Source organism: Pinus tabuliformis, chromosome 6, assembly GCF_031772625.1.
Source record: "Pinus tabuliformis cultivar Carrire ecotype Pingquan chromosome 6, CPIR1, whole genome shotgun sequence".
In the NCBI taxonomy this organism is placed as follows: Eukaryota; Viridiplantae; Streptophyta; class Pinopsida; order Pinales; family Pinaceae; genus Pinus; species Pinus tabuliformis.
Window position 1 is genome coordinate 9,659,316 of NC_142292.1, and position 27,467 is coordinate 9,686,782.

A 27,467-nucleotide genomic window follows, 5' to 3' on the forward strand; every position below is an offset into this window, starting at 1 on the left:
TTAGAACTCTTTAGTGGTAAAAGGAAATATTACAACCCATGAATGTTCATGCTTGATTCAATGTCTTCCTTCTAGTTTCAATCCCTTCTCTCCTCATGAAGCAACAATTCGACATCATTACAATACTCTTACTAATCTCATTCAAACAAAATTTCGTTAGCTCAAGAAATTCCAACCTAGACCAGCCTTTGAATGCTTGGTCAATTTATAGCTGAATGGAAGAGGTTAAGCCATTAATGGCCCTCATGAATGCTCTGCAAAAATTGGGAAGTGGTTCCATGGAGGAAGGGATAATGGACTGAGGTTCATTCATCTCCTTCTTCATCCAAATGTGAGCTCAATCAACCTGGAAACTTCTAGAAGCATCCATTGGATGAGGAATCCAATGGATTCATTTAAAAAATTCGATGAATCTCACTTAGCGCAGGTGAAACAAAGGTTAAGTGCATTGCAATGCACCTAGTCAGTGCAGTTTCTGCATTGCAATGCAGTATGATAGAAGGCTACCTGCACTGATCTCCTTAGGGACATTTTTTGGATGAATGGTGTCATGGAAAATCTTGGGAGGCAAGCATGATGTAGGTTGAGCTCATTAGGGAATGAAAACAGCTGAATTAGGGTTTGATGGACCCTAATAATACGGATCTGAAAGTCAGATTAATGTGCCTGAATTGACTTGTAACAGTTTCCCCCTAAAGCATGAAGTTGAAAATAAACATGTCGAGTGAGATGCTTTACCATTCGGACATAAGGTTTCAAAGTGGAAGGTGACCTACATTGGTTACAATACAAATATCATGATAATTTGATTTTTTCTCACGAATTAACTGAGGGAAGGCATACCCATGCTCAACTTATAAATTTTCATTACATGTACAAATATAGTTGTCTACAGATATAGACCCATGAATGTAAGGCCATTTGTACATTTGATATAGTACTTCTAAAAATATATCGCAGCCTAGATGGATGAAACTAGATCTGGGGTCTTTAATCTTGTTCAATCTTCACTCAATGTACAAGTCTAACCATGTGAATAGATGATATGAGGTCGAACATGGAGAGACATCTTCTGATTACCAGCCAAGGAGGTAAGCCCTTAACAGACACGAGAGGAATCACCAATAATGATAATGACCCTCAAGGTACTGCAGTACATTTCGCAAGGTGTGAATAAATGATTTGATGTTGAACACCATACAAAGTCTTTTGGTCGAAGGCCAGTGATGTCAACCTTCGCCGGAAGTGAGAAACCTGCCATTGATGTATGGAAGCCTCAAGGTACTGAAGGGGTGTTTCTAAGTCAACTTCTTGGATGATGTGCTGATGTCAACAAGAAGTGACTCATTGTAGGAGGGCCTTGATGTATTCCACATCAATGACATGAAATGAGGTAAATGATTTTGGAGATGAAAAAAATGACTAACGACACAAGGTTCAGGAATGGCAGGCATGAAAATGAAGGTTTAGTGTATTGTAAAGGATGAAGTTTTGAACTGAGTGACTTCTCTTGAACATATCGGCGACACTGAAGTGAATTGGTAGCATTGACTCAAAACAATGTGATGGATGGTATGATAGACCAACAGTGTGATAACCATCAAGCTGAATGACCCAACCCACATAGCCACGGTGATGAGGTGAAAGTGTCATGTTCAAGAGCAACCCACTACCATAAAGTATTCTCAGCTTTTTCCCATTTTCCCCAGTCAATTCTGATCAGTACCTCTTTATTTTTTATCAAGCTTGAGGAGGATAACATATGCTTATTGTATAATTCCACCCTTTAGGTGAATCCATTGCTATTTGATGTTTTAAGGAGTCTAGCGAAGGTGAAACTCGGTCTTGTCTAGTTGTACAAGTTTATTGCTATTTAAAGTTTTTAATGAGTTTAACGACAAAGATAACTTGGTCCTTTTCATGTTTAGAGAGTCTGAAAAGGGACTAAAAGGAAACTCCACAAGTTCTTTTTCGTAAATTTGTCTCTCAAGCCCGAAAAAGCATAAAACAATACAAGAGAGAACCTATTGATCATGTTTGATCAACGAGTACCTTTTTCGTAGTTAATCTAACTCAACCCAAAGAAGGGGTAAAACTATACTGAGTAGATACCGATTCTAATCCATTAACAAGCTAGAAACGACAATTTCTCGGCAATCTTCTCATGTTTAGAGAGTCTGAAAAGAGCTTAAAGAGGACTCTAGGGGGTTCCTTTTTTGTTTTAAACAAAGCTTGAAAAAGTGATAAAAGTTTTCTTTGTGGTCAAAGATGTTCAATTTACACATAAGCACATCATAACTGCATCAGTTATTAACCCTTTTGATCTTTGAAGAAGTTTCTCCTTGTAGTTCATCAGTTGATGTGGAGGATTCAACGAATCATTCCTTGTGCTGTTGGGATCAGGTAGGATCTAATTCTGTTCTCTTTCATTTTATTCTCTGTTTTAGTTAAGAACATTTTAGGGTTTTGAGGTCCCGAGGGTTTCTTTTTCCAATTCAGGGATTAAAATGGTAATTATATGGAGAGAACGAGAGCATGAAGAATAGGATATTATAGCCTTGAATAATCAGGGAACAATCAAGGCCCTAAGAAAGTGCGGGTTACTCAAGTATTTCCAGTTATCCAACATGTGGCAACAGATGGATCTTCTACAGTTCCTAGTTCAATCATGGGATCCAACTGATCAGTCTTTTCACATTTGGGACAAAGAGGTCCATTTTACCATCAATGATATATACTTCCTAACTGGACTGTCGAGGCAGGGTGCCCCCATTTCACTAATAAGACTTTCCCACGGGGGCAGGCCAGTGAAATATTATGTGCGACAGTTCTATAGGGAGGGTGCCCAGCCTAGCAAAGACGAAAGGATGCTTATCAAGGACATTAGTGATTTACCGCTAAGGATGATCCTTTTTACCATTTCCAGATTGGCTGGCAGTGCAACACTTCATTTGGCCAACTAATCATACATGCAATATGCTTTAGATTGTTTAGAGCCAAAGGTGTTCAATTAGTGTGGGAGTGTCTTTTCATCTGTGAAAGATAAACTGACCAAGGTGAAAAGAGGAAAGATCAATAATTTCGGCTATGGATCGATCGTGATTTCTTTTGCCTTGGGGAGAATTCATCTTTTGCAACCACAACTTATTTCATTGGGTGTATCTAGACTGAGAGACCCACGGATGCAGAGGTGGACAGATCTTATGGCTAGGCTTGGTGCCCATTCTTTGATTCTATTCACCCCTACATCTTTGAATGGTTCAATCGGCAGGAGATGACTTTCACAGAATATCCATATTCAGGAAAGGATTACCATGGCAATCCAGAGTTACCACTACCAGTTGGAGCAATGTGGGGTGCTATTGGTAAATTGTCTGACCAAGTGTTTTTAATTTTTTAAAGTTTTTGCATTTTTTGTGATTTTGATTATTTCCAAGATTAAAGAAAATCAGTTTTTTATGCATACAGATATTGGACCTGTTCAACCTATGGGGGACCCACGAGATGTAGTTGGACCAACACAGAGACCTATAGGGAGAGTGGTTCTCCAAGACTTGGATTTGGCTGAGACTCTAGCTGAATTGTAGGATCACATAGAGGGATTAACCCTGGGTATTCCGGATGTCTGGATCGAGGAGCTACCTATGACCGGGTTGTTGGATGAGACTCTTGTGTATGATAGCATAGGCAGTGACCTGCTATCACGAGCACCACTAGTCTACTTAGATGCTTTTTCCGCATACATTTAGTTTTGGGCCAGAAGAACAATTTTTGTCTTGGACACAAACTATTTGTAAAGACTTTTTACAATTATCTATTTTACTTTCAGGGTTTTATTATGGTTGAGTGATGAAATCCTATTCAACTGATGATGCTAATTGAAAATATTTACTTTACATATGTTGAAAATGTCTATTTAACACATAATTTGTTAGAGAGTCGGTTAATGTGTTTAGATTTCTAGAAATATGTTGATATTGAATAAAATCAAAATACCTTTCCAGAATATGAGCTCTAAGGAACATACGATGAATTGTCGGGTTTCAGACGGTATAAACGCCAATAATTTGTAGTACAATGAGCTGTGATTCCAGCCTAATGATGATTCTGTGAATGCCAAGTGAAATGGCATCAGAGAGAAGTTCAATCAATGTGCTATGCTCAATGATATTGTTTATTGATCGACCAATGAAAATCCCTCTAAAACTCATTAACTTGCCACCTGGAGCGAAAATAGCCCATGCTGCAGAAGATAGGTTTTGCATACTACGACTAGCACCATCGACATAACCAACAAATGGTTCTGAAAAGTTCAACATCTGCAACAAATGCAAAGTGGATTACTTAAACAAATAAAAGCCCTCTTATCAATTCTTAGTATAACTTTTCACTCCCTCCTTGGCATGCCAGGCACTCGTTGACACTCCCTGACACACCCTCATATTCATTCACTTCTATTCATTTTGACCTAGTTCTCCCTTATGTTTCCCTAGTACTCCCTAACACTCAATATGCATTAGCACTCGTTGGCATACCTTAGCCTCTTCAACATGCCCTGCCACTTCATAATGTGTGTATCACTGCCTAACACACATTGTCACGTGTTGGCACTTGGCAAGTCTTAGCATGTCTGGCATTCGTTTAGATGCCTTGGTATGCTTTGGCATGGTTTAATATTAAAATTTGTTTGAGATTAACTATTGGAAAGTAGATAAGAAGTAACAAAGGAATTTTTGGCACTTAAATGCACTAACACTTGGCACGTGGCACCTATTGGAACCTAGTGTTGGTGTGCCTAGCATGACCCTCTTGGAAAAGGTAAATTGATGACTTGAGTACCCTCTTATGTGTTCATTTCGTTGTAGTTTAAATTATTTCTCCTTTTTGTTGCCTTGACAGTCCCTGACACATATTGTGACACCCTTGCACATCTTAGCATATTTGACATGCCTTCGTACTATCAAGAACATGTTAGCATTCCCTAGCATGCCTTAGCACTCACACCCTCCCAACTAGCCTTACATTTTCTCACGAGTTGGGAACCCAATCAAGTCCTTAACTACTGCAGTTCATGTGACATTGGCCTGGTTCAGTTTCAATAACTTGACCAATTGCAACTATTACAAGTAGATTGTGCCTTGTTCGCCTAAGAACTACCTATAACTCATCTTAGGCCACTCATGTCCAAGCTCAAATTGTCTCGCTTAAGAACTTACCAAGACAAGGATCACATCTAGTATAGCCACGACCATAAAATAACTAAGCAACATAGCTTACACACACAATATTTCACGTGTATATCTAGTTCATATAAACAATAGAGCATTAACTAAGAGTTTGCAAGAACCACAATATGCACAAGACACACGTGATATAAGCCAGCACAAGCTGAGTGCCCCAAAAATTATACACAACAATGTACAATATGCAATTGTCTAAAATAGTTTAAAACATTAGCATTTGGAAAAAATGTGCCACATGTCATATAAAAATAATAGCTAAAGGAAAAACAGTGTTGTGCCTAGCAAAAAGTCTCCCTTTATCTAAAACTATTTTGTCGATCCGCTTATCACAACCGTAGGATTTCCTCTCGTAAATCCTATTATGAACTTCTCCTAACACACTTCTTCCTTGGCACACTTGAATTCACTAACACTCCCTGGCACACACTCTTATTTCTTCATTTCCATGCATTTTGACCTCATTCTACCTTGTGATGCTTCGACACTCCTTAACACTCCTCAGCATGCATTGATATTGTTCAACATGTGTTAGCGTTCCTTTTCATTCCTTTTCATGCCCTGACCCTCCCTAGCTATCATGCCCTCACAATTACCCTTACTTAATTTGCAACTTGGGAGCCTAACCAAGTCCTCGCTTGACTACAAGAGCTTGAACAAGTTACGATTACTACAACTAGACTATGTTATTGAATTGTGTAGCTTAGGAGGTACTTCAAAAGCCTAGTGAGATGGGTTTGTGTGAGTTTGGTCACAAAAGTATTTGTGGGAAAAGAAACCAAGGGAAGGGATTTTGGACCCAAGATGGGGTTTAAAATCCAAAAGAAAATTATAAAGGAAAAGTAATATTTCCTAAGGTCTAAGTGGATAAAACTCGTAAGTTCTAGAGGGTTCCTAAGAGGCCTAGCTAGGAAAATATATTTAAGGATGAATTAGTATGAAGGAAAGAACATCGAGTGAGAAGGAGATCATTTGATTAAGAGGCTAGGAGAGATTTAGTCCTAAAGTATGTTAGGATATTCCGACACATAGGATATAGTTAAGTTCAACTTGGTCTAGTTTAGAGTTAGGTATAGAGTTAGGTAAAGTGTGTTTCTTTACCGTTGTACATATTGTAACTTACAATCCGACGGTCACGATATGTAGTGATCCGACGGTTCATTCTCTCCTCGGTATTACCGACACTTGATCCGTGGCTTGACACCCGATTGGTCCATGAGTTCTATTTAAAGCGCATGGAGGGTCATTGTTCGGGTAATCCGTGCATGAGAGAAGCTTATGTAAATTTTCATTCTTTAATTAATAAATTGCCTGTAGTACCCACGTTGGGACAGGCCGTGGACTATTTCCCTCTTTGAGGGTTTTAACCATGTCAAAAATACTGGTGTATTGATCTGTGATCTGGTTGTGAGCGGTGTCCTTTTGGTGTTCTTTCTGAGGAACTTACCCTGTAAATTCCTACATGGTATCAGAGCCATTTGAGGGCCGCGTCCGTTGGTGATCCAAATCTGAAGCCGGTAGAACTGCATGCGGCTGTCGTTTCCTAGATCTGCTGTTTCTGACTGCTTTCGGGCCGAGAGGACTGCTCTGTTGCGTTTGGAGCATCTGTTCCAGTGAGGAACCCCTTTCGTTTCACACGAAAAGGTTTCCGGTAGCCCTAGCTGCGTCATTTTTCAGATCGGGAGGTATACAGTGTTTTTTGCAGTTTACTGTTATTTTCTCTCTGCTTATTTCGGTTTCGGTTTATTTAGCCTTTTTTTTACCGGATCTATACCTTTCATTTCTGTGTATGCTCTTTGCCCTGCGACTCTGTGCGATCTGGGCAAATCAGAAACAGAAAGGAAGGATTTTTCTCATGCGTATGCTCTTTTCCCTGCACCTTAGTGTGATCTCGGAAAATCAGAAACATTGAGAAAAATATTTAGTTTTTCGGCTAAAGCTAACTTTGAGATTTTTTTTTTAAAATTTCTAGTTTTTTGGCTAAAGCTAACTTCGAGCCGCAAGGTTCGTTTTTCTTTGCATATTTGTGTTGGGTTTTGTGTTTTGTGTTTTGTAGGGAAAAAGAGCTTTCTCAAGGCAAGCATGCAAACCAAGGCCCCCCTCTCTCTCTCTCTCTCTCTCTCTCTCTCAAATTTTTTGTATAGATTAATTGGTTCAAAGCTATTTTAAGAGAGTAGAGGTCTTGGGTTCAAGTCTCCATTTTGAGGGGGTGGATTTTTTCATTCCCGCACATTCGTGCACTTTGCCGGCAACGTCAACAATTTTTTTTCAAAAAGCCATAACTTCTTCATCCGGAAGCCTTTTTCAGAGCCGTTTTTTTTAAAACCGCCTATTTTTTCGAGATATATCCATTGGAACACTTACTTTCAGCATCTTCAGCTTCATTTTTAAAAAAAAATGGAAAGTCCATGCCAAGTCATTCTTGACAGCACTAACTACTTCCAATGGGTAGCCTACATGGAAGATTTACTTAGAAGTAAAGGTCTCTTCAGAATAGCCACAGACCAAGAGAAGAAACCAAAAGATGAAGACAAGGCTGCAAAATGGGAAAATAGACAAGATCAAGCACGTGGTTTGATAGGGATGTCTATTTCTCCTGATCTTAGATTCCACATTGCAGAACTTGAGACTCCTCATGAAGCATTAGAAAAACTCGCTAAAGTTTTTGGGATTAAAAATGAAATTAGAGCCCATCAACTTGAAAATGAGTTGCTTACTTTGGATCCTAATAATTTTTCTTGCATTGAAGATTTCTTGTCCAAATTCAAGACCCTTAGATATCTCTTGGAAGGTGTTAAAGTTAAGAAAGAAGATGGTAACCTTATTTATTCCATCCTTACTAAGTTGGGACCAGCCTACTCTATATTTGTTTCCACTTTCCATTCTACAAGGGAAGCTTTCATTTGTCAAGGAAAAGACTACAAGGCCCCTTCCTTTGACTCCTTTAGTGATTCCTTAATAAGAGAACAAGAAAAACTCTTACACCTTGGTCTTCTTAATCTTGGAAACTCTTCCACGAAAGCGTTAGCTGCCCAGCAGAAACCAAATTCAAAGAATCCTAAGAAGTCATATCCTCAAAAGAATGGTCCTAAACCAACTCAGTCTCAAAATGAAAGACCATTTCAGCAAAATGATAAGACCAATAAAAACAAATGGAAGAAGACTGATAGACATTGTAACTTTTGTAATCGAGATGGCCACTTAGAATCTAAATGCTTTAAGAAGATGGAAGCCTTGGAAGCCGCAATGAAGAAACATAACATCCATGTGGAGCCTACTTCAACTTCAACTTCCAGAATGGCACTTTCTGCATGTCGTTGTCAATCATCTCAGTCTGGTTATGCATTAAATGTATCTTCTTCTTCTTCTCATTCTCATGAGTGGCTCATTGATTCTGGAGCCTCTTATCACATGGCCAAAAACCAAGCCATGTTTTCTTCTTTAAATGATTGTAACACCAAAAATATATATGTTGGTGATGATATATCTCTTAATGTTGTAGGGACTGGAACTGTTCATCTAGACAATGGTCAGTTTAATGATGTATTATGTGTTCCAACCTTATCCTGCAACCTTCTATCTGTCTATCAGATAACTCATTCAGGTGAAGGTAAAATTGTTGAATTTTCACCTCATGATGTTGTAATCAAGGATCTAAAAGATCCTAAACAGATTCTAGCTACTGGTCTTGCTGATGATTCCACAAGGTTGTATAAGTTTCACAACTTTGGGTCATCAAATCTTCCCTCAGTATTTGTTGCTCATAATGATGAAGTGAGCAAACTTTGGCATGAGTGATTTGGTCACTTAAACTATCGCTCCCTTCAGCATCTATGTAAAGAAAATATGGTGACAGGTCTTCCTATGGTATCTTGCAGAGATGGTGTTTGTTCCAGATGTATACTCGGAAAACATCATCGGGACAGTTTTGAAAAACGTGCCTCTTGGCACGCCTCAGCCCCTTTACAGCTTGTGCACAGTGATTTATGTGGTCCTCTTCCTGTTGCTTCATTTTCTGGCTGCAAGTACTTCTTAACTTTCATTGATGATTTCTCCAGACGCACTTGGGTATACTTCTTAAAACTCAAGAGCGAAGTATTTAACACATTTTTGGCCTTCAAAGCCTTTGTTGAAAAACAATCTGGACATCAAATTCTTAAGCTAAGAACTGATAATGGTGGAGAATATGTTAAAAACACATTCATCAACTTTTGCACCGAAAATGGAATTCAAATGCAACATACTGTTCCATACACTCCACAAAAAAATGGTGTAGCTGAAAGGAAAAATCGCACCTTAAAGGAAATGGCTAATTGTATGCTGCAATCTAAAGGACTCAGTCTTAGTTTTTGGGCCGAAGCAATTAATTGTGCAAATTATATAATCAATCGCACTCCTACTAAGGTTCTAGAGAATATCACTCCAGAAGAAGCTTGGAGTTCCATTAAACCAGATGTAAGTCACTTTCGTGTGTTTGGAAGTGAAGCATGGGCCCATATTCCAGATGAAAAGCATAAAGCTTTAGAACCTAAGAGTGAGAAATGTACTTTTGTTGGATATTCTGAAGATGTAAAAGGTTATAGACTTATTCCATTTAAGTCCAAAAATGTTATCATTAGAAGAGATGTAAAATTTGATGAAAATAAATCGGCCTGCGAGCCTAGTCCGGCGGATGTGCCTCCTCTTCCTATCTCTTCTACTTTTGAAAACATTTCTTCTTCAGATGATGAAAGTGAGGATGATAATCCTCCCCCACCTTCTCAGGATCCTCAACTTCCAAGATGGGTCCGTGCTACTCGGGATGCAGCAGGTGATCTTGCCGGTGATCCTACAGATCAGCGACGAACACGTTCTCAGTTTGAAAGAGCCTCTTCTTTACTGGCTCAAGCTCCAGTAAATCATGATCCTGACACTTTTGCAGAAGCTTCAGGCCATCCACATTGGGAAGCAGCTATGAATGAAGAATATCATTCATTGATGACAAATGATACATGGGATCTTGTTCCTCTACCAAAGGGACGCAAACTTGTTAGATGTAAATGGGTTTACAGAACCAAGTATGGACCAGATGGGAAAGTTGATAAACATAAAGCTCGTCTTGTTGCTAAGGGCTTTTCACAGGTTGAAGGCATTGACTACACTGAAACCTTCTCCCCTGTTGCCAAAATGAACTCTATCCGCCTTGTTCTTTCCCTTGCTGCCTCTTTAAAATGGGAAGTCCATCAGATGGATGTTAAATCTGCCTTCTTGCATGGGGACTTGCAGGAAGAAATCTATATGGAACAACCCATTGGCTTCATACAAACAGACTCCAGCCTTGTTTGTCGACTTAAGAAATCCCTTTATGGTCTCAAGCAAGCTCCTCGGGCTTGGCATGCCAAAATGGATAGCTTTCTTTTAGAATCTGGCTTTTCTAGGTGTCATTCTGACAATACTATCTACACCAAGAAAGTGGGCAACTCCCTTATCATCCTTGTTCTTTATGTTGATGATCTTATTCTTACTGGTAGTGATCCCAACCTTATAAACCATGTGAAGTCCAGCCTTAAAAAGAAATTTGAAATGACAGACTTAGGACACTTACACTATTTCCTCGGTCTTCAAGTCTTGCAATCCAAGGAGGGTATTTTCCTTTCCCAGTCCAAGTATGCTTGTGATATTCTTCATCATTTTCACATGGAAGACTGTAAGCCAGCCCCTTCTCCCTTTCAGTCTGGAGTCAAACTTTCAGTCTCTTGTACTTCTCCTGAAGTTGATGCTACCTTATACCGTCAACTTGTAGGAAAACTCTTGTATTTAACCCATAGTCGTCCTGACCTTTCCTTTGCTGTTGGCCTTGTTGCTTGTTTTATGCAAAACCCCCGTGAAAGTCATTGGAAAGTAGCCAAAAGAATACTTCGTTATGTTCAAGGTACAGTACAGTTTGGGATTCATTATAGTGCCAAAGCAACTCCTCTATTAGTTGGTTTCACTGATTCTGATTGGGCTGGTGACCCTGATGATCGGAAGTCTACTGCCGGTTATGTCTTCACTCTTGGTTCAGGACCTATTACATGGGCTTGTAAGAAACAGGCTGCCATTTCTCTTTCGTCAGCAGAAGCAGAGTATCGTGGTGCCGTGGAAGCTAGTAAGGAAGCCTTGTGGCTTCGTCAGATCCTATCAGAGTTTGGCTTTGAGCAGCAGCATCAAACCACACTTTGGTGTGATAATCAAAGTGCCATTCAGCTATGCAAAGACCCAGTCCAGCATCAGCGCAATAAACACATTGAACTACACATGCACTTCATCAGAAAGCTCATTCATGACCATGTTCTTGAAGTGCAATATTGTCCAACAGATGATCAGGTTGCAGACATCTTCACAAAGGCTCTCACAGAGGCGAAGTTCACTAAACTTCGATATATGCTTGGAGTTCAGGAAGTTGTCACTAAGGGGGGATAGGCTCTAGTGCCTCCTTCCTTCTCCTATTGTGTCATATTTGTAAATCCTTCAATCCTATCCCAAGTTGTTCTTAAGGGGGGATGTTAGGATATTTCGACACATAGGATATAGTTAAGTTCAACTTGGTCTAGTTTAGAGTTAGGTATAGAGTTAGGTAAAGTGTGTTTCTTTACCGTTGTACATATTGTAACTTACAATCCAACGGTCACGATATGTAGTGATCCGACGGTTCATTATCTCCTCGGTATTACCGACACTTGATCCGTGGCTTGACACCCGATTGGTCCATGAGTTCTATTTAAAGCGCATGGAGGGTCATTGTTCGGGTAATCCGTGCATGAGAGAAGCTTATGTAAATTTTCATTCTTTGATTAATAAATTGCCTGTAGTACCCACGTTGGGACAGGCCGTGGACTGTTTCCCTCTTTGAGGGTTTTAACCATGTCAAAAATACTGGTGTATTGATCCGTGATCTGGTTGTGAGCGGTGTCCTTTTGGTGTTCTTTCTGAGGAACTTACCCTGTAAATTCCTACAAAGTAAGCCGAGTTAGATGGATGAGTAAGGGTTGCTAAAGGGAGGCCATGATCATCCACCAAGAGAAATATCATCATGTGAGGGTTCACAAGAATATCGCATACCTTAATGGGTTCGAGCTAGGAAGTAGGATGGAATACTATTGGTTCTCTTCTGCTAGATTGAGCTTAAGAGAGGCGGCTCATGAGAATTTGGGCATGTGATTTTAGTGGTGTTTTTATGTGAAGTCCACATCAAATTATGAAATAACAGAGAGGGTTGAGACCCTGTCTTGTGGTTGTTAGTAGGTTGCAAGGTTTGTGATAAAGAACAACACAAATGGAGGAGGGCCTACACTGAAATTTAGGGCCAGAATAGAAGTAGTTTCAAGTGTAATATTGATTGAGGTAACTGTAGTTTGAGGGTCATACAGATCTGAAGTTCAAGTCAAGATTTAGTAAAAGAAATGCCCAGAATCTATGGATCCATATGAGCTATGTCGAGTCTCTTATGGAGGCAAGAGTTGTTTTTTCTGCTATGGGTGGATAGGATTTGTTCTAAAGAAATTATAATATAAGTACAATGCCCTAGTTAGGGTGGTTTCCTAGCATGTTTAGTCCATAAGGTTGCCCTTAAGACTGTGACAAATATGTGTAGAAGAAGAGGGGTCGTGACCCTTAGAGCGAGTTTTATCTCTACAATATAGACCAAAGATATGGAAGATGGTTTGCAGAAATATGTGTGGAGATAATAGATCCAAAGGAGGGTGGAACCTGAGTAGAAGATTGAACAAAAGAAATGTGCCATATGAGGAATGGATTGACATGAAGAGGAGTTGATTTTGGTGGATTGTCCATAGATTTTTGGACAAATATTTGAAGAAACCTATAAACAATTAGTCAATGGACTGTTAGTGGATGATTTGTGACCCTAGTTCAGTCATCTACAGATTGTTAGAAGGATGATAAGAGGAGTAGTTCAGATTTGTTCATAGATTGGATAGTAAAGAAATTGGTACACAAGAATAGTGATTTTGAGAGGACTCGGATCACTATTAGGTGGTAGATTTGAAGAGCCCTAGATGAGGGCAGTGTTGTGGGCCCTAGATCGGTAAAATAATTGACTGTAGTTGGGAAAATTGATGGTAGTTCTAGTATAGTTGGAGGGTTGTTAGGTGATTGTCAAAGAAGATCCCTAAGTCTTGTACTTGTGAAGGACAACAAGATAGGTAGAAGGGAAAGTGTATTGGGCCTAAGGACATGCAAACTTTTAAGGACTAAAGTAGCAGTCAAGTGGGCTAGCCAACTAGCCCTAGTTCACTGTATTGTAGAGGATTGAGTTAGTGAGAAGAAGGTTGACCACCATAGCCCTAAGCTTGTCATCTTGGATCAGAAATATGGAAAAAATGGGTAAACCAAAGAGTTGTTCACAATGGAGTTGTGAACAACTCATCAAAGACCCTAAGTGTTGTAGACCTTGAAGAAAAAAGGAGGTAGCTAGAGGGAAAATTTTGTTGAGTCGAGTTCAGTAACATAAAGGAGTTGAGTTCATTGATAAAGGAAGATTGAGGAGTTGAAAAATGGGAGGCAAGAGGACCTGCTAGATGTGTTCAGGACACATGGAATGAAAGGGTTGTGTGTGGCCACCATCAACGAGTATATCGTGTTGTCTTGTTCAATTTAGATTGGTTGTTAAAGGACTAACAACAAGACTTAGTTGTATTCCTTGTATCAGTGTGATTGTAAAGGGAAATGATCCCTGGTACGTGAGCTCTAGCATGTTCTATTATAGTTTTTCATATAACAAAGAAGAGTTTGAAAAAATTAAAAATTGTCATGTGCATTAGTTTATTCCATGATTTGTGTAGATTTCGTTTTGTAAAGTAGATATGTTATGGCACTTGAGTGTGTTTGCATCAAATATTCTAAGACCAAACCCAGATTCTCATGTGCTGTGGAAATTCAACATATGCCTTGTTCACCTAGGAACTACATGTAACTCATCTTGATCTACTCATGTTCAATATCAACTCATCGCACTTAACAAGTTATGAAGACAAGGCTCATAACATCCAACCGTGGCCATAAAACAACCAAGTAACAAAGTTTACATCTTGACATGCCATAACACTTGACACGTCTTAGAATGTCTTAGCACTATGTGGAATGTGTTAGCATCCCCTACATTCCTCGACATGCTTTGACACTCCCTAACACACCCTAAGACTTCCTAACACGCCTTGGTAGTTTAGCATACCTTGGAACTATTTAGCATACAACCTTATAACTCCCTCCTTAACACAACTAGAACCCATTGACACTCCCTGTCAGATACTCTTAATCATTCATTTCCATGAATTTTGATCTACTGCTTCCTTGTGTTTCCCTGACACTCCCTAGCACACATTGGCATACCCTAGCACCTGGCACATCTTGGCATGTCGCCCTAGCACTCTAGCATTCCTTGGCACTATCTAGCATACCTTGTCACTCTCTCCTTAGCACACTTAGAGCTTGTTGACACTCCTAGTCACAAAATCTTATTCAATATTCATTTCCATGCATTTTGACCTAGTTCTCCCTTGTGTTTCCCTAGTACTCCTTAACACTCCTTGACATGTGTTGGTACACCCTAGCACCTAGGACATATTGGAATGTCACCCTGGCTTCTAGCATGCCTTAACATTGCCTAGCATACCTTGTCACTCCCTCCTTAACACACCTAGAACTCACTGACACTTCCAATCACAAACTCTTATTTGTTCATTTCCATGCATTTTGACGTAGTGCTCCCTTGTGTTTCCTTGGCACTCCTAGATAACACTTCCTTGCACGTTTTGGCACATCTTGGTCACATGCCACCCTCACACTCTAACATTCCTTAGCACTACCAAGCATGCCTTTTCACTCCTCCTTAGCACACTTGGAACTTGCTGACACTCCCTGTCACACAATCTTATTCATTCATTTCCATGCATTATGACCTAGCGCTCCATTGTGCTTCCCTAACACTCCTTACCACTCCTTGGCACACATTGGCTCACCCTCGCACTTGGCACATCTTGACATGCTTTCCTAGCACTCTATCATGCCTTGGCACTACCTAACATACCTTGTCCACCCCTACTTAGCACACCTAGAACTTGCTAACACTCCCTATAACACACTTTTATTCATTCATTTCCATGCAATTGAAACTAGTCCTCCCTTGTGTTTCCCTCGCATTCCTAGCATGCGTTGGTGCCACACCCTAACACCTAGCACATATTGTCATTCCTTAGCACTTGGCATGTATTAGAATGCCTAACATGCCTTGGAACTTTCTATCATGTGTTATGACTTCCTGGCATTCCTTGCACACCTTGGCACTCCCTTGTTTCCATGCCCTCATAGATAGCCTTACTTTTTTTGCGACATGGGAATCCAACCAAGTCATTGAAAAAATAGTGTTTTCCCTATACAAAAGTATCCTTTTGTCTAAAAATTCCTTTTCCATCCCCTTATCATAATCATAAGCTTATCTATTGCAAGTCCTAGGATTTTGTAGTGTGCAAACCTTAGTTGTGTGGGTTTTGGGCTCAAGGCCTAGTTGCTCCATTTAATTGAAGTAAATTGAGAGGAAATGAGGCACTAGGTCCTTCCACACGTCGGCACATCTTGGTCGCGTGCCACCCTAGCACTCTAACATTCCTTAGCACTGTGAAGCATGCCTTTTAACTCCTCATTAAACCACTTGGAACTCGCTGACACTCCTTATCACACACTCTTATTCATTCATTTCCATGCATTATGACCTAGTTCTCCCTTTTGCATCCCTAGCACTCCTTAACACTCCTTGGCACACATTGGCACACCCTGGCACTTGGCACATCTCGATATTATTTCCTAGCACTCTATCATGCCTTGACACTACCTAACATACCTTGTCAATCCCTCCTTAGCACACCCAAAACATTTCTCCACTCCATTGATGTAACTAAAACTTCACATTTTTTGCAATGTTAAAGGATTGTTGGTGGCATGGTGTTGACATTGATGTAAACAAAGGTAGGTGTTTGTGCATGGTGTTTATGCATATCTTATGTGCTGGTGGTGTTGTAGGTGCTTGACATGATGTTTAGAGGTGTAATGATGTAGGAGTTGAAGGTGGTTTCAGATATGGGTGGGGAAAATTCCAAAGTTTGAGTTTTGCAATCTATACACAACTCTTGCATGAGCAACTCATGTACATACACAATTGTTCATTCATTTCCATGCAATTGAAACTAGTCCTCCCTTGTGTTTCCCTTGCACTACCTAGCATACCTTGTCAATGCCTCCTTAGCACACCTAGAACTTGCTAACACTCCCTATCACACACTCTTATTCATTCATTTCCATGCAATTGAAGCTAGTCCTCCCTTGTGTTTCCCTGTCACTCCCTAGCATGCGTTGGCACCACAACCTAACACCTCTTGGCATGTATTAGCACTTGGAATGTCTTGGAATGCCTAACATGCCTTGGAAATTTATAGCATGTGCTATCACTTCCTGGAATTACTTGCGCACCTTGGCACTCCCTAGTTGTCATGCCCTCATAGATAGCCTTACTTTTTTTGTGACTTGGGAACCCAACCAAGTCATTGAAAAAGAAGTGTTGTCCCTAGAAAAAATTCTCCCTTTGTCTAAAATTGATTTTTCCATCCCCTTATCGTAATCGTAGGCTTATTGCATTCCTATTATGAAATTCGCCTAATACACTTTGTCCTTGGGACACCTGTAAGACACTCTTATTCGTTCGTTTCCATGCACTTTGACCTAGTTCTCCCTTGTGATGCCCTCACACTCCCCAACACTCCTTGACATGCATTGACACTATCTGGCATGTGTTATTGGGCCTTTTCATTCATTGGCATGCTCTGGCACTCCTTAGCTATCATGCACTCATAACTACCCTTATTGGTTTTAAGACTTGGGAACCAGCGAAGTCCTACCTCGATTACAACATCTTGACCAAGTTACAATTACTACAACTATGCTATGCCTTATTCACCTAAGAATGGCCTATAAATCATCTTAGGCTACTCATGCCCAATCTTAACTCATGTCACTTAATAAGTTACCAATTCAAGGCTCACGTCCAACCATGGCCAGAAAACAACTAAGGATCATATTTTCTGCACCAACATATACGGAGATTGAATCCTTAGATCAAATCATAATCACTAAACTAGATGACTCATACCCACTTAGTTATATGCTCAGGTCAACCAAACTTGTGTTATAGGTCTCTGGATCCGAGTCTCCGACCTGTTGTATTAATTCAGGAATATAACACAGATTTGTACACAATACATAGACTGTACCAAAATGTTTCTTGCATTTGATGCCACAGAGCTAAGCTTGTGTCTAGATCCTCAAGGTCTATTTTCAACATAACACTTTTCAACACTTTGTCAAGTATGCAAATTCCAAAAAAAATCCTCAGATAATGTTGGCCTCAAAAATTGATATCATAACTTAAGCATCAAAACAGTTGAGCGAAACATTGTCATGACAGAGGACTTCACAAGAACAAAACTAGTGTGCCCGAGATCGTTCAAAAGTATATGAGTTCTGGAACACAAATTGAATACATATGTTAGCACTCAGTTCTGAAAATTAGTGTGTATGCCAAATGATTTTCGGAGTTAGCACTATTAACATATAGGTATGTAAATTAGTGTTGCATTATATACAAGCCAACTTACAAAAATTAAGCTAACTTTGCACAGTTGACTTCCCTGGATAAGGGGTCGAGCCATACCACAAAGAACATAGAAGTGTGTCTCCAGAAGTCTGAAATAGCCCATCGAGTAAATCAAATCGAACCAAAGAAAAGAAATAAACCAAAAACAATCATTAATACTTCAGCCTATCCACTTTAGAATTGCATTGAAATTTCAGAACAAGTGAATGTCTATGTCAACAAGGCTGCAAAGATTGAATACTTGATAGAGTTGCTTCACGTGTAGTGTAGTATTTCAAGGGGGCAACGACTCTATCTCCAGGATGATTACTTGGCCATAGAGACTTGTCATAATTACGTTCACTACTGCTTGAGCTTGTCCTCAACTTGGCTCTGATACCATGTTAAATTTAGGATCACATGTTCTTTGCTGAAGATGGAAGCTTCAATATCTCATTAGCTGAGATATCCCTGTAACTTCTTTATAGAAGATAACCTTTGAAAGGATGACAATCAAGCTTTCTAGAGTTCATATCTGTCTTGTTCACAACTTCGATTGTGAACAAGACTATAACGATGTCATCAATTTATAGGTATTGTAACATATCACCATTGCTACTAAGTAGTACCGATTTGATACTTAATGTTGGACCATAAATAGTGGTGAACTTGAGGTGACATACATAGAACAGTACCATGTACATATAACTATGAGGGAACCAAGAAAGATCACTTCTCAGAATTCTATTTTTTTTACTTTTGTGATAGCTTCAGGTCTTGCAAACTTCCAGGAGGAATACTTCTTCTTGAGAGATGACTTCAACAAAATTCCTATTCTGCTACTTGATGTTGGGTATAGAAGATTTCAGGGAGACTAATTATCCTCAAACTGAGAGAGGATTTTCTTTGCAAAAGTCAAATTCTTCCACTGTTTGTCACTAAAAAATTATTGAGGTCTATTTCTGGGATCATAATGAACCTACTGTAAATCAACATCTGCATAGGTTGACTCACCTGATATAAGTAGTTTGAATTGTGAATATATATATGTGTGTTGATTAGGTCATTGTAGGAAGTGCAAGATTCGTACTATCAACACATATTCTTATCACTGCATTAGTCTCCATATATCTTACTGCCCTCATCTAGGAAAGTCACTGAAATTAGAATTTATGAGGCTAAAATAGATTATTGTCCAGAATTTAAGTCACTGTTATGAGTTTTGTTGAGTGTTATTGTCCATATGACATATACATCGCTAATACCTTATTCACTATGTAATGACTAATATAAGACAACCAAGAATTGTCATTAACAGAGTCTAGAGTGCATTTCTAGAGGATACATACGAGCATGAGATAAGCCATACCTTAGAAAAATACGATCTTTAAAGAATCACATTTGGGTTTGAACAGACTTCTTGAGAAGGTACATATAGAGGTAATATGTAGTCATAGTGAGTTACTGCGACACCATTATAGATCCATTTTGATGAGACATAGACCATATAAGAATGAATATGCTGAAGATATCGTGGATATAGGTATAACAAGGCATTGCTAATACAATGATGCCAAATATAGAAATGCTTGTAGCTTGATTTAGAGGAAATAAAATACTGCCTGAAGTGAACCCATAATTTCCAAGGTTAAGTGTGAATTCCAATTCCTCTCTCAAGTCCATTACCACAATTCAACAATGCCTTTTTAATGTTCACCTTCAATCAAATTCTTACATACTTTTCCCTCAAGACCACACATTTGGGGAGCTATCCATTCACTTTTATAGGAAAATCTGTGCAAAATCAATTTCAGTAGAGAGTCTTAACAAGTTGGAAAATGATATTGTTCAGACATTGTGCTTTTTTGAAAAGTACTTTACTCCTTCATTCTCCGATATAATACCACATTTGAATGTATGTTTGGTACGTGAGCTTCGATATTGTGGCCCAGTTGCATATAGATGGATGTACCCCTTTGAGAGGTACACGAATCTTTACTTTTTGTCAAGCACAACAACAAGATGATTTTTTTTGAAAGCTTTTGAAATTACTTAATTCTCTTTTGTTTAGTTTGTAGGAACATAAAATTATATAAGAGTTATGTTAAAAGAAAAAATAGGCCTGAAGGATGCATTGCTGAAAGCTATACTATGGAGGAATCAATAAAGTTTTGTGGAGGATACTTGAAAGGTATGGAAACTATTGGATCCACACATGGTCGAAATGAAGTGTGGGATGAGGAAGTTGAAGAAGTTATCCTTGATGGAAATCCATTATGTACTCCAGTTCCTTTAGAACTGGATGACATTAGTTGGGAACAAGCCTATAGGTGGGTTCTATTTCACACAAACAAAGTTGATCCATGGATAGAGTAAGTAACATATTTGGCTTGTAATTTTTTGTTTGTTTGTTTATAGTTTAACAAAACATAGATCCATGGATAGATTAACATGTTTTACCCTTAAAAATATTTTATTCATATTTTATCAAAACACATTAACTACCATATCTATTGTCCATAATTGTTGAATTAGGATGGACAAAATGAAGATTTCCAACTCAATTACCCAAACGGAAAAAGATGAAGCTCTATTGCAGAAACTCCACACCCATAATTTTACTAGTTGGTTAAAATAACAGGTACCAATATTGTTTATATTATAAGTGTACTTAAAAAGCAGTATGTGCAAATATTGTCATGTAAGAAATTAAATAGTTTTTCATAGGTTGGATGTATGAATTCTAACTACATTTAAAAATCTAAAACTATACAAGTGGAAGGAGATGGAAGGTGTTTGATACACTTAAATGGCTAGCGTTTGGCCCCAAGAAATTTGTGAATAAGTACAATGGATTCCTATTCAATGGTTATAGATTCCATACAAAAATCATAGAGAATGAGAGAATCACCCAAAATAATGGCGTGTGTATGGAAGCTCAAACAATGATGAGGTCAAGTTCCAAAGATGCAAACCCTGTACTTCAAAACACAACATTTTATGGAGTGGAGAGCTAAGTATCATTTTCCAACTGAGATACATGCATCCATATGTAACTCATGGATGTATCATTTTTTTGATGACACCTTTCCTTGGCCATCTAGGACCCTAGGTGTAGGAAGAGGTTGCTTTAGCTACCACATTTAGCTTGATATATATGATCCGTGTGTATATGGAATATTCAATGTGGGATCACTTAAGCACTTTTTCAACTCTTGATGTTTTGGTTATACGTTCTGTTAGTGTCAGTCTTTCCAGCCTTCCTCCAGTGATCAAACATGCTCTTACAAAGTGATTTTAAGGTGTCAAGGTCAAATTTTATAATTTCAGTGAGTCTTCAAGTAAAATTTGGTCACTAGGCATTAGGTCTAGGGTTTGCTTTCACTCCTTTCAAAGTTCTCCATATGTCGGTCTATGTCACTATTCAGCTAAGTCTACCATCATTCAGAGGGTTGTCATCATCATGTCAGGTTCCAATGGGTCATTTTACACCTTGTTCATGCTTCAGTTGCGCCTAGGCAAGGTTCATTTCCCTCTCCTAGGGTTTTGAAGGAAATTTATCTTGGATGGTCAAATCATTAGCAAAAATTGTATCCGGATGTTCATACACCTTCCCTTATCCTTAATGTACCTTATTAAACACTTCCCATCACTGAGATCCCCCAAATTCCTCATTTTCGCACAAACCCTAGTTTCTTGCTACAACTTGACAATTTTCAAGGCTAGGCCTGTGTTTTTCCCTTTTGCACCCCTTCCCCTCACTCAATTTCTGAGATTACACTTTCCCCGAGCCTTGAAACTGTGCCTCATCCCCGAGCCCAATTTTCCTTTCCCTGTTTCCAACACAAAACCCTCAAAAACTCAAATCAAATCCTTTGCAATTAATACCTAGCCTAAAATCAGTTGCTAAATCAGTCATCTCGAGCCCCATCGCTTGTCTATTGTCGAGATCGACCTGGAGAGAGCCCTCTCCTGTCCTCGTAGGGCTAGCTACGAGGCTGAGCGTGGTTTGATGTAGACCTAGAACCTTGTCTTTTCAGCTTGAGACAAAGCTAGGCTCTAACACATTCTAAGCTAGATTGTTCCATGTTGTTTCATAATTTTACTCAAAGAAGTGTGTCATCTTGATGGTTTGGGAATATACTTGGTGAATTGAGTAAGTGATAGACATCAATCTTATTGTACCCCTAATTTCCTTTAATCAAATTTTATTCCATTTCATTCCAAAGGATGTTCATTCATTTTTGTGAGATGACAACTTTACGATTAAGCATTCATAGGGTTTTGACAAATTATTTCCCTTTTTGTCATTTGTGATTAAAGAAAAGGAAAAATCGAAAGCCAAAATCATTAAAGATACACTAGAATGATGTATCTAAGTCTAAAACCTAAGGTTGAAGTGAAAATTCATGTAAATGTTATATATATGAGTTGTTCTAGACTAATAAAAACCTCATTCCCTAAGTCCTAGATATAAGAAAAAGGAGGAAGGAAAATAAGGCCCAGTGAATGGTAACCCACGATAATGAAACCCAAGATCTCAAAATGACAACTGCAAATATTGCTAATTGTTTCCTTTGAACACTAAATGAGTGGTGTGATGAAGGAAGTATCTCAAGTAGAAATCAACTAGCCTCAAATGAATTCCAAATTCTTGAAATATAATAACGAGAAAGGGTGGTTGTTGGGTAATATCTTGGTTGATAATTCACATTCTCTAGTTCAAAAAAACAACCTTGAATCCCATTTATTTCTCTTGCCACCAACATCAATCTAATAGAACAAGGGTCAAAACATAATGTTGATGATATAAAATAAGTTTGGGTTGGAGAGCCAAGTTGAATGCATGGAGGGTTGAAATGGCAAATGGAATAGAAGTGGGCAGATGCAGAGGGAAATAACACAAAGTGAAGGTGAGAGGACTAGAGTGGTGTTGAACAACACATGAAACGTGTAGACATTGAGAAGAATACATTGGAGTGAGGAGCTTCTCCTTTGTTGATAATGATTATTTTTACAAGGTTCATCAAATTCATGGATGAGGGTTGCATGCTAAGTGTTGTGGTGGTGGGAAAGTAATTAGCACCCCTGGGTGTCTCTAATGCAAAGGGTTAGACATAATCCACATTAGATGTGAGTGTGGATCCAACACAATATCACTAATTTACGATTCCATTGATTATTCTCCAAAGATGGGCTAGGTGTCTAATAGTCTTGAGGGTTAGTTTAAGTAGCCATGAGTAAGGTGTGAGATCTCTCTCCCCATTTTTGTGAGGTCACAAGTTCAATTCTCTTGGTCCTTTAAGTGTAAGATGCTTGGAACTTAGGAATTGATGGTCTACCTAAGTTATCATCCATCAAAGGTGGTGAAGTCTATGGAAGTTTCCCATGCATATATGTACGTAAAAGAATGACACACATAAGGTGGGTGCTCTCCTTGTTCTTTGACCCCATTGACACAAGCATTTAGGTCACACAAGGCCTACCCTGCTTTGTTGGAAGACTATTGTTGAAGGAGAAACATAGAAACATGGTGGAGAACAAGCAAAGCTCCTTGTCATTGGAGGGTCATATTTTGATCACATGAAGGACAATCAATGCTTGTGGGAGTATTTGGCATTAGGATACAATGTTAGAGGTATCATTTGTATTAGAGTTCGATGGCTTTTTGTTGAGAGAAGTGATTTATGCAATAGTGTAGGCATGACATAAACACAACCAAATCACTTAATTGTGAAAAATCTAAAATGTTATGTAATACACGCCCTTTATAAACAAAAAAACAAATAATTATTATCCTCAACATAAATATAATATTATTCTAATTATATTTTAATTAAATCCTTAAATTTATCTACACATATTACTAATTACACCAGACACATTTTTTTTTGTAGCTAAGTGGAGCCTAGGTCAGGGCCAACATGTTTATTGGTTGGTAGAAGACCGATATACCCACAATAGGATGCTTATCACCAAGATTTTGTGAGGCTTTGGTCAAGCTTGGATGCCCCTTGGGAAGTTTAATTCCCCCAAAGTGATTTCCACTCCTCAACCCCTCCCCATGAGGTTTTACCCTGTGACGGGGATTAAACCCCACATAAACTAATTGGTCTACGCCTTATGGATACACTACACATTTTAAAATAAAATAAATTATCATCTACGACTAAGCATATAGAAGAAATTATTCCTCCAAAAAAAATCTAATGAGATAAGATTAGTTAAATAGCTAGTTAATAAGAGTTGTTATATATGTAATAAGTTCCTTTGTTTACAGTAGGGTTTACTATAGTTGTTACTTTATAACTGTGATGAGAAAATTCTGCTCTGTGATAAATATTCTTTGTTAACGAAAGTTGTTACATGATAATGGTCTCTTATAAGTTTCTTTGTTTAAGATTGAACAACTAAATAGTTACATTTGTAATAAGTTCCTTTGTTTATGATTGTGATGTTTGCTTTGATACTAGCATTTGGATAGGTGACAAACAGAAACCACCAAAAAACCACATAATTTGGTTATATTATATATGATAAGATATGTGAGATATCTATCTTTTAGATATATTATGAAATTTAAAGTTAAAATTATTTCACTAAGATTTAAAATAGCCCTCCTATCGAGGCCACTTATATGGGATAGGGTTTGTGAGATGTCTATGAAATTTATAGCTATATTTATCTATATATGAAATTTAATATAAATTTAAAATAATCTAATAAAAATAAAAATTATTTACCGCTTAACGCGGAATTAGAAAAAGTCTAGTTAGACTCCTCCCCTATTTACATTTCACAACCATTACCTAACCATGTGTTACCTCCACCCACAATGTCTAATGGTGGGAAACAAAACATTTGAAAATTTGAAAACCACCACCTGACCACCCATTACCTCTGTGCACAATAGTCTAAGGGTGGGAAACAAAGTGGTTTCATGTTTAAAACCTGACTTTTCTATCAGACCATTGATTTAGAGTCCATGAATAAAAAAAAACACAGGTTGCAGTCTACTCATTGAGTGTTGTGCAAGATGGCTTCTTACTCATTTCCTATCCTCACTGTAAAAAACATTTTTAGTAGTCTAACAGATTTTTGGGTTCGGCCTGTTACCCACAACTAGCTTCTGAAATCAAACCCTGATACCATCTCCCATATCTACCATTGCTTCACTCAATACATGACCCAAGCATAGGGCTTCTATGTATGTTTGCATCTACCTATTTGGACTTGTATTCATGAGAATGAGAGCGTGCTTTAGGAGTCAGGGTTTAATTTTTCTTATCTACATGCAGGAACAGACAAAATCTTCTGCGATCTGGAAGTGTTGGAAAACTAGGAGCAAATGTTAGGGCTTCTATGTATGTCTGCATCTACCTATTTGGACTTGTATTCACAAGAATGAGAGCGTGCTTTAGGAGTCAGGGTTTAATTTTTCTTATCTACATGCAGGAACAGACAAAATTACCGATCTTTTGCGATCTAGAAGTGTTGGAAAACTAGGAGCAAAATGTTAATTCTATTTCAAAAATTCAGAAGATAATTCCAAATTTTCGGGATTCCGAGATCCCCCTCCCTCTTTCAGCGGAATACCATGGGCATCTCAAGAATCGAACCTTGGACCTTCCTGTTTCTACATTGGCTCAAAGACACCAGATATTCTTATTTTGAGCTTTCAATGGAAAATTACTGCATACATTTTGCTTTCTGGCATGGAGTGAACCCCTGCACTGCTTCCAAGGATCCAAGCCCCTGTTTGAAGAGGGGAAGGAAGGGTTATGGAATTTGCCAATAAAAGAATGAATTCAAGGTCCAAGCACCAATTTAAAGAGGGGAAGGAAAAGCTCTGACACTTGTCAATTACAATACATGTGGGGAGAATGGGGCTCTTTTGTTGAAATTTGGTACCGGAGGATAGGTGGTTCCCTAAGGCTTTGATCTTTGGCCTAGGGAAAAGTGTCCAAAAGAATTTAATTTTTCTCCTAAAGTGACTTTATAATTTTTATAAAGTCAAATCTAATTTAAAAGTGACTTTAAGTGATAAAGTTACTAAAGTCTAATTTTAAAGTGACTTTAATAAAGTCAATGTAAAATTAGAAAGGAAAAGTGACTTTGGAAATAAATGACTAAGTGGGTCTTTATTAAAGTGGGGTGAATTAAAAAAATAGAAAGTGAGATTTAAATGAGCATTTAATCTCAGCCTTAGATCTCAATCTATTTCAGCCATTGGATTTAGGGGTCACCCAAAAGTCACTTAGGGTTAGATTAAAGGAGGAAAAGGAGGAAAAGGTCATTCATTCTTTCATGAGTAGATTGGGAGAAGGAGAGCAAGACAGCAAGGAAGATTTCTAGACAGGGAGGAGAAGGAGGCAGCAGCTTGGCACACATTCCAAGGTAATATTCCAACAAGTCCATACAGCTCAGTTAACATACAGTGAAAGGCACAAAAATCGAGGAGCAGAAATCTGAGTTTGCTAGTGTGATTTTCAAGGAGGCCGTACAACAGTTTTAGGCATAGAAATTGATTGTACAGGAGAATTTCTGGCAGCGTGCACTCTTTTCTAGGCAGGCCGTATAGCTGAATTTAAGGCTGAAAATTGGCATAGAAATCGAGGAGGACGTACAACATTTATTGCTGTTCAGATTTTGTTGTTCGCAAGTTTTTCCAGTTGGCTGTGAGGCACGGAAAACGAGATAAGTTGTAAAATTTGCTTGCTGATTTTTTTGCTGAATATTTCTCACTGTAAAAAGCACTTTACAGAAATAAGAAAGAGCTCTCGAACTGGTTTTCCCTAAGAGTTGTAGGGGGTTTTTCTAGAGTCACCTTGACAAAAAATTACTGTGTTTAAATGTGTTAAATGGCTGTTTGTACCTGCTGATTTTATATTTCTGCATTTTCCAGCATTCTGTAAAATTTCCAGAATTTGTGTTTTCAGCAAAATTTATTTTTCAATTGTTGAATGTATGGATATGGGAAAGGGAATTTAACTATTTTGGAGAAATAAGGTGAAACTGAAAACCGGGATGGGAAATGAGAAATTTTTACATCTTTGCCCTAAAAATGGTGTAAAATGAAATAATATCACTGGCCTATGTCTATTCCTGGAAAATGAGAATACATGCAGGGGAGAATGGGGCTTTTGGCACTCAAAAATGGTGATGGCGGAAATGAAATAAAACAACCAGTATGTGCTTACTCCTAGAAGTTGCAAGGGTCGTATCCCTAAATAAGTTTTATTAATAAAGCTTAAAGTTACGTTAGTTGACTTATTGATTTTGTTTATGAATGTGACAGAGGTTGTTTAGTTGTTTTTCTTCCATGAGCACGATGCACTTTGATTTGTGGAATATAGGTTGCAATGCCATGTCAAAGAATATTTTTACTAGGAATCAAAATGAAAGACTACTGACCCATTTTGTTCACAAAAATTGTTGCCAGCGGTGGTTCCCTTATCCACAAAATTTTAATATAATTCCCTTCTCATTGAGCCCCTATTTTCACTGGAGTTTGAAAGATCTACCCCCAATAGCCATGAAGCTTTTTTTTGTGTTTCTTCGATGAC